The 6,844-nt window shown below is 37.2% G+C and overlaps 1 pseudogene; it reads left to right on the top strand.

Moving 5' to 3' along the window:
• The first annotated feature begins 1,993 nt into the window (after positions 1-1,993).
• LOC117020637 (WD repeat-containing protein 73-like) lies at positions 1,994-3,098 on the top strand (annotated as a pseudogene).
• Positions 3,099-6,844: the final 3,746 nt, after the last annotated feature.

Genomic DNA, 6,844 nt, shown 5'->3' with positions numbered 1-6,844 from the left:
TCTTGTGCCTAGAGGCTTGGGAACTGCTTGCTTTTTTATATTCCTCCTATGACTTGAAACAATAGTTTCCCCAAGCGGAGATAAGTGACAGCGTAACACCACAGCTTTATAAATATCTGGTGACTAACTCAGTGAGCCTCTCTTCATTTAATGCTGTAATTGTCTGCATTTGGTGATCCATAATATTAGAATCAGTAAAGGAGATAGATACATCAAGGAAATATTTCAAAATGAAAATCCTAAATAATGGCCTATGATCTTATATAGGATACACATTACTAATTTTATATAATTTTAAATCAGATATTAAATATTATTTTCAATAGATGTGTACTAGGGGTATTTCTTAAAATAATAACAAATGATTTTATTTTAATCTATTCAGTCTGCATTCTGAATGTTAGTAGACTAATTTTTTAAGTACCTTCTAAAGAAATCAATGGTTTCATTCATAAGTCCTTAAGTTATATTATCAGCTTTCTCAATTAGTATTAAATATGGATCAGAGGTGAAACAGTCTCCATTTTAACATTTCTGTGTCACACATAGGTTTCTAATACTCTTTGTTTTCAATGAATATCTGCAGAAGCAAGCATATTAAAGTTCAAAATCACCGAAACTGAAGGTCAAAGCATATGTGCAAACCTTTTTTCATTAAAAAACCTGTCTCAATATTAGTAATCTCTTATAGCTGTATATGATTAGTTTTTGTTTTAATGTTTATGTATAAGATGTGATCCAAAAATACGGTGAATGTTTAAATTAAAAAAAATATATATTACAATGAAAGACACATTACCATCAATCCCCCTCAAAATACTCCCCCTCGCTTCGAAGACACTTATCCCATCGTTCTTGCCACTTTCTGAAGCAGTTCTGGAAGTCCTCTTTCATGAATGTCTTTGCTTAATCCTCCACTATGACAATACTCAGTGTCACACATCACTTCTGATATGGCAATTTCTGTCAAATAAGAACATTATGGTGTGTTCTTGTCCACCATATTCACTGGATCTGGCACCGTGCAATTTCTGGCTCTTCCCCAAAGTCAAAGTGACCATGAAAGGTAAATGTTTTGAATTGATTCAGTATATTGAGGCAGCCATGATAGCACAACTAAAGACACTCATGAAAGAGGACTTCCAGAACTGCTTCAGAACATGGGAAGCATGATGGGATAAGTGTGTTTAAAGTGATGGGGTGTATTTTGAGGGGGATTAATGGCAATATGCCTTTCACTGTTATATTTTTTTTAAATTTAAACATTTACTCTTTTATGATCACACCTCGTACATGTTTAATATTTAATTATAACTAGACCAATAAAATAATATTTTTAGATGTTACTATGTATTACTGAGTCATAGTTGTCAGTCATCATTTGAATTTAAAATATGAAATAACAAAAATATGTTTATTTCCTCTTAGTTTTATTTAAAAACGAAGGTCTATTTGTTGAGCTATAGTGGCAATTATTGTCATATTAAAACCTCTAGCTCTCGTAAAATTAGTCTTAAAATTGGCCTAACTTGTAGCTTCATTATTTCAAGCAAGCAAGGTTGATTAACATATCAATTGCCTTAAATACTGGTCTAATTATTTGCAAGAGTAATAACTTCTTTTGAGAATTAACAAATAGCTGTGAGGAAGTAAAACAAAATCAAAGATCAAAGCATAGGAATGAATTAGTGAATAAACTCAGAGTAGAAGCATTTTAAATGACCATTACCACTAGAAAAAAAAGCTATTAAATTCAAAAAGCGAGGAAAACATGCAGAGTAAAATCTGACTTTTTAAAATAGATACTAACCTTCCATTATATTATGATACAACTACCTAGAATTGGCTATTTATAATGAAAAGATTGTAAAAATGAATCTTTAATATCTGATGCTACTTTATTAACATTGCCAAAAAGACAAAAAACAAACAAACAAACAAAAAAAACCTCAAAGCAATTTTATGTCAAGGAATTTATGTGAAATGAGTTGCCATGGAACCCACAGTGAACTGCTTGTGGAATCCTTGCATTTGTAAATTGTACCAAGATTTCCATTTTCCACACTTTCAACCTCTCAGGAGCCACTCGAATTTTGGAATGGATTGGTGACAAAGGAGTCTTTGCTGCTGGTTATGAAAGCCTGAAAAAAAAAAAAATGAGATTCTTTATCAGGTTTTTATTACCTCTCAGATTCTCTATAAAAGAAAACAAGGGCTATTCCCAGAGAGAGGTATGTCATGTAAGATTTTGAGACAGGTCTGTCTTTTTATCTGAAGCATGTACATGCCAGACACCAGGTTGCTGGTGACCAGTGGCCTTCCAAGTTGTTACCTGCAGGTGTGGCAGGTCGCAGAGGACAGTGTGGTCATTAAATCTGTCAGCACTATTTCTGGGCAAGAGAAAGAGGGGACTCTCTGGCCTATAGTGGCCATCTTCTCATCAGTGCTACCTGGAGTCCCACACAGGGGGAGGCTCAATGGTGTGAAGGTTGTGGATTTGGAATCCCAGAAGACCATGTATACCTCATGTGTCAGTGACAGTGAAGAGCTAAGTAGCCTGTAAGTCCTGGATGTAGACATCTTTGCCTCCTGCTGCAACTTGGTCTGGCTGAGGCTCGTTGACACCTGCCAGAAGCGGGCACCATCAGAGACTGTCATGTCAGCCCCAGCCCTGAGACTGGTAGAGGAAGGTGTTATGCAGAAGTTGGGGGCAGGGGCCAGAGCCCTGGCCTAGCGTTGCCAGCCTTTGCTCAGATGGACGGCTCTGTCTTCTTGACCCCTGGGATCTCTGCCATCCTGTGAGCTCAGTCCAGTGTCCAGTATCCACACCTAACACTGAGCCAGAGCTGCTGAGAGTGACTTGGGCTCCAGGCCTAGACAGCTGCCTGTCCATTTCAGGTTTTGACAGAATAGTCCAGGCCTATGATGTCACCTCTTGAGATGGAATGGAAGACCAAGTAGAACCTCTCTTTACTCACAGAGGTCACATCTTCCTAGATGGCAGTTGGTTAGACACTACTTCACCGATCACCACCCACACCTGTCATAACCACAAACCAAGGACTTTGCTACTGGCAGCAACAGGGATTCCTGTCTGACACCAATATTTTTCTGCCAGGTCTCTAGGAAGAGAAGGAGCTGCTGTACATCGCGAGTTCTGATTTAGGTCTCAAGGACCACAGGTCCTTATTACCAGCTCTGTGGCCTTGGGCAGGTTAACCAGCCTCTCTTAGCCCCAGTTTCTTTATTTGTAAAATGATAATAGTAATAACTGCTTCTTAGGTTTGTTGGGAAGATTAGAAGTAACATATGACAAAACACCTGGTAAAATGCATGGCACAGTAAAGAGGTGGTGGCTACTGTTCCATCAGAGCAGTTACGTGCGACAGGGTCCTGCTGCTTCCAGCAAGGTTCCATTCCCATGGGCTTTTGTCATGTAGGCATCTCACAGGCCTCAGAGAAACACTGTCCTTACATAATGGGCTGTGGGTTCTCAAAAGTAACGTCGACCATACACTATCATCCCCTGTGTATTGACTTCACAGCCCAACCCCAGGTAAGCTTTGGCTCCCAGCAGTTTGCACAGTCGGGAGACGGATATAACATAGTGACCAAGACACCTGTGTTGGATTCAGACATATCAGGGCCCAACTCATGCCTCTGTGAAGTGGTCCTAACCCTAGTACTACCTTGCGGAGCGGCTGTGATAGTGAAATGAGACCCTGCAATAAAGTGCTCAGCACAGGATCTGACATACAATGAATATTCAATAAATGTACCTGCTATTTTTTTTAAAAGAATTTATGTGAAATTAATTTCTATTCATGCTATTATGGGATACTTTAACCACAGTGGAGAATTATTTGTAGAGATGCCCTAGGGGAAAAAATAGATTTGAAAAGTTAAAGGAATACATCTGATCTACAAAAACCATAATTTAAACTAATTTTTAAAATCATTATTATCCAAAATACAGTAATTTGGCAAAGCACATTTTGTATTTACACATAGACTATATATATACACACACACACTCACATATACATATATATGTGTATATATGTATATACACATATGTATATACATGTATATATATATATATTTAGATATTTTTCATAAACTCAGATTTGAATATTAAGACTAGAATAAATTACTTTCCTCATTAAGACTATTAATTTAAAGTGGCCAATATTCATTTAGCATCCACTACTTGCTAGTCCTGTTCAAGAAATGAAAAGTACAAAGTAACTTAAACTTTGTCTCAAAAAGGGATTGATCAATAATGTAGAGAGAAAATTAAAATGAAAGAAGAGTATTTTCCATGTTATTTTATTTATTTTTAAGATTTTTATTAAAGTATAGCTAAGATACAGTGTTCTATCGGTTTCAGGGGATATCATGGTTATTCGACATTGATATACCTAAAGAGCTGATTGCCATGACAAGTCCAGCAACCATCTGACACTGCACCATGCTATTACAACATTATTGACTATATTCCCCATGCTGTATATTACATCCCAAAACTTATTTATTTTATACCTGGAAATTTGACCCTCTTATTCCCCTTCATTTTTTACCCCCTTTTTTTTTTGATTTTTCAATTACAGTTGACATTCAATATTATTTCATATTAATTCCAGGGGCACAACATAGTAATTAGATTTTTATATAATTTAAGAAGCGATTCCCATGACTAGTCTAGTACCAACCTAGCCTTATACATAATTATTTCCATATTATTGACTATATTCCCTACGCTTCACTTTATATCCCATATCTATTTTATAACTACCAATTGTACTTTTTCATCACTATACCTTTTCAACTTGAACCACAACACTTCTACCATCTATCACCCTAATAAATCTAGTACCCATCTGATGCCATGCATAGTTATTGCAATATTATTGACTGTATTCCTTATGCTATGCCCGACATCCCCATGACTACTTCGTAACAACCAATTTTTACTTTTTAACCCCTTCCCCTTTTTCACCCATCCCCATCCCCCTTCCCATCTGGCAGCCATCAAAATGTTCTCTGTATCCATGAGTTCGTTTCTGTTTTGTTTGTTTATTTTGTTCCACATATAAGCAAAATCACATTTGCCTCTGTCTTTCTCTGTCTGAAATACTCCACTCAACACAATACCCTCCAGGTCCATCCTTGTCACCTCAGATGGACCCATTTCCTTCCATAGCTAAACAATATTCCATTATATATATATGCACCACCATTTTTATCCATTCATCCATCACTGTACACTCAGGCTGCCTCCACATCTTCTCCATTGTAAACAATGCTGCCATGACCATATGGATGCACACATTCCCTTGAAGTAGCGTTTTGGATTTCTTCAGATAATTACCCTGAAAATGGGATTACAGGGTCCTTCTTTGTCTCTGCTTATAGCATTTGCTTTAAGTCTATTTTGTCTGGTGTAAGTATTGTTACTCCAGGTTTTTGTTTGTTTGTTTTTATTTTCACAAAATATTTTTTCCCATCCCTTTAGTCTGTTGTTTGTCTTTTGATCTGAAGTGCATCTCTTGTAGGTAGCATATGTAAGGGTCTTGTTTTCTTATCCATTCAGCCACCATATCTTTTGATTTGAGCGTTTAATACATTTACATTCAGAGTAATTGTTGTTAGATATGTAGTTATTGCCATGGTATTATTCATATTTTGATATTTTTTTCCTAGGAATACCGGTTTGGTGGTGATGAACTCCTTTAGCTTTTTTTCTTGTCTGGGGAGCTTTTTAATCTGTCCTTCAATTCAAAATGATAGGTTTGCTGGGTTCAGTAATCTTGGTTGTAGGTCCTTGCTTTTCATCACTTTGAATATCTCATGCCAGTCCCTTCTGGCCTGCAAATTTTTCTGGAGAAATCAGCTAAATGTCTTATGGGAGCTCCGTTGTAGGTAACTAACTGCTTTTCTCTTGCTACTTTTATGATACTCTTTTTGTCTTTAACCTTTGGTATTTTAATTATTATGTGTCTTGGTGTGGGCCTCTTTGGGTTCGTCTTATTTGGGACTCTCTGCACTTCCTACACTTGCATATCTATTTCCTTTGCTAGGTTAGGGAAGTTTTCTGTTATTGCTTTTTTAAATTGGTTTTCAATTCATTGTTCTCTCTCTTCTCCTTCTTATACCCCTATGGTGGGGATGTCTGTACACTTGACATTGTCCCAGAGGCTCCTTACACTATCCTCATTTTTTTGTATTCTTTTTTTTTTTTCTTTTTGCTGTTCTGACTTGGTGTTTTTTGCTACTTATCTTTCAAATTTCTGATTGGATCCTCTGCTTCATCTAATCCACTGTTGATTCCCTCTAACATATTCTTCTTTTCAGTTCTCATCCAGATCACTGAACTTCCTTATAACCTGTGTTTGAACTCAGCATCTGGTAGATTGTTTGTCTGTATTTTATTCAGTTCTTTTTCTGGAGCTTTGTTCTATTCTTTTATTTAGGACATGTTTCTTTATCTCTTCGTTTTGGCTTTCTCCTTGTGTTTGTTTCTATGTGTTAGGTAGAGCTTTTGCATCTCTCAGTCTTAGTAGAGTGGCCTTATGTAGTAGGTGACCTGCGGGGCCCAGTGACACAGTCTCCCTGGTCACATGAACTAGTGCTCTACGACTGTCCCTTGTGTGGTTTGTGTATGCTCTTCTGTTGGGCTTTGGTTGCTTTACCAGGGCTCTAGTGCCTTCTCAGTTTTATCTTGGGGTGTGTCATTTTTGGAGGGGATGTTTTGGCTTCTTCTGAGTGGTACACAAAGTGTGTCAGCCCTGAGGCCTCCTGGGAGGGAACTTACTCCTGGTCAAATTCATCTGTAGCCTTTTCC

This window comes from Rhinolophus ferrumequinum, chromosome 3 (genome assembly GCF_004115265.2).
Source record: "Rhinolophus ferrumequinum isolate MPI-CBG mRhiFer1 chromosome 3, mRhiFer1_v1.p, whole genome shotgun sequence".
In the NCBI taxonomy this organism is placed as follows: Eukaryota; Metazoa; Chordata; class Mammalia; order Chiroptera; family Rhinolophidae; genus Rhinolophus; species Rhinolophus ferrumequinum.
This window is presented reverse-complemented; position numbering and strand designations above follow the sequence as displayed.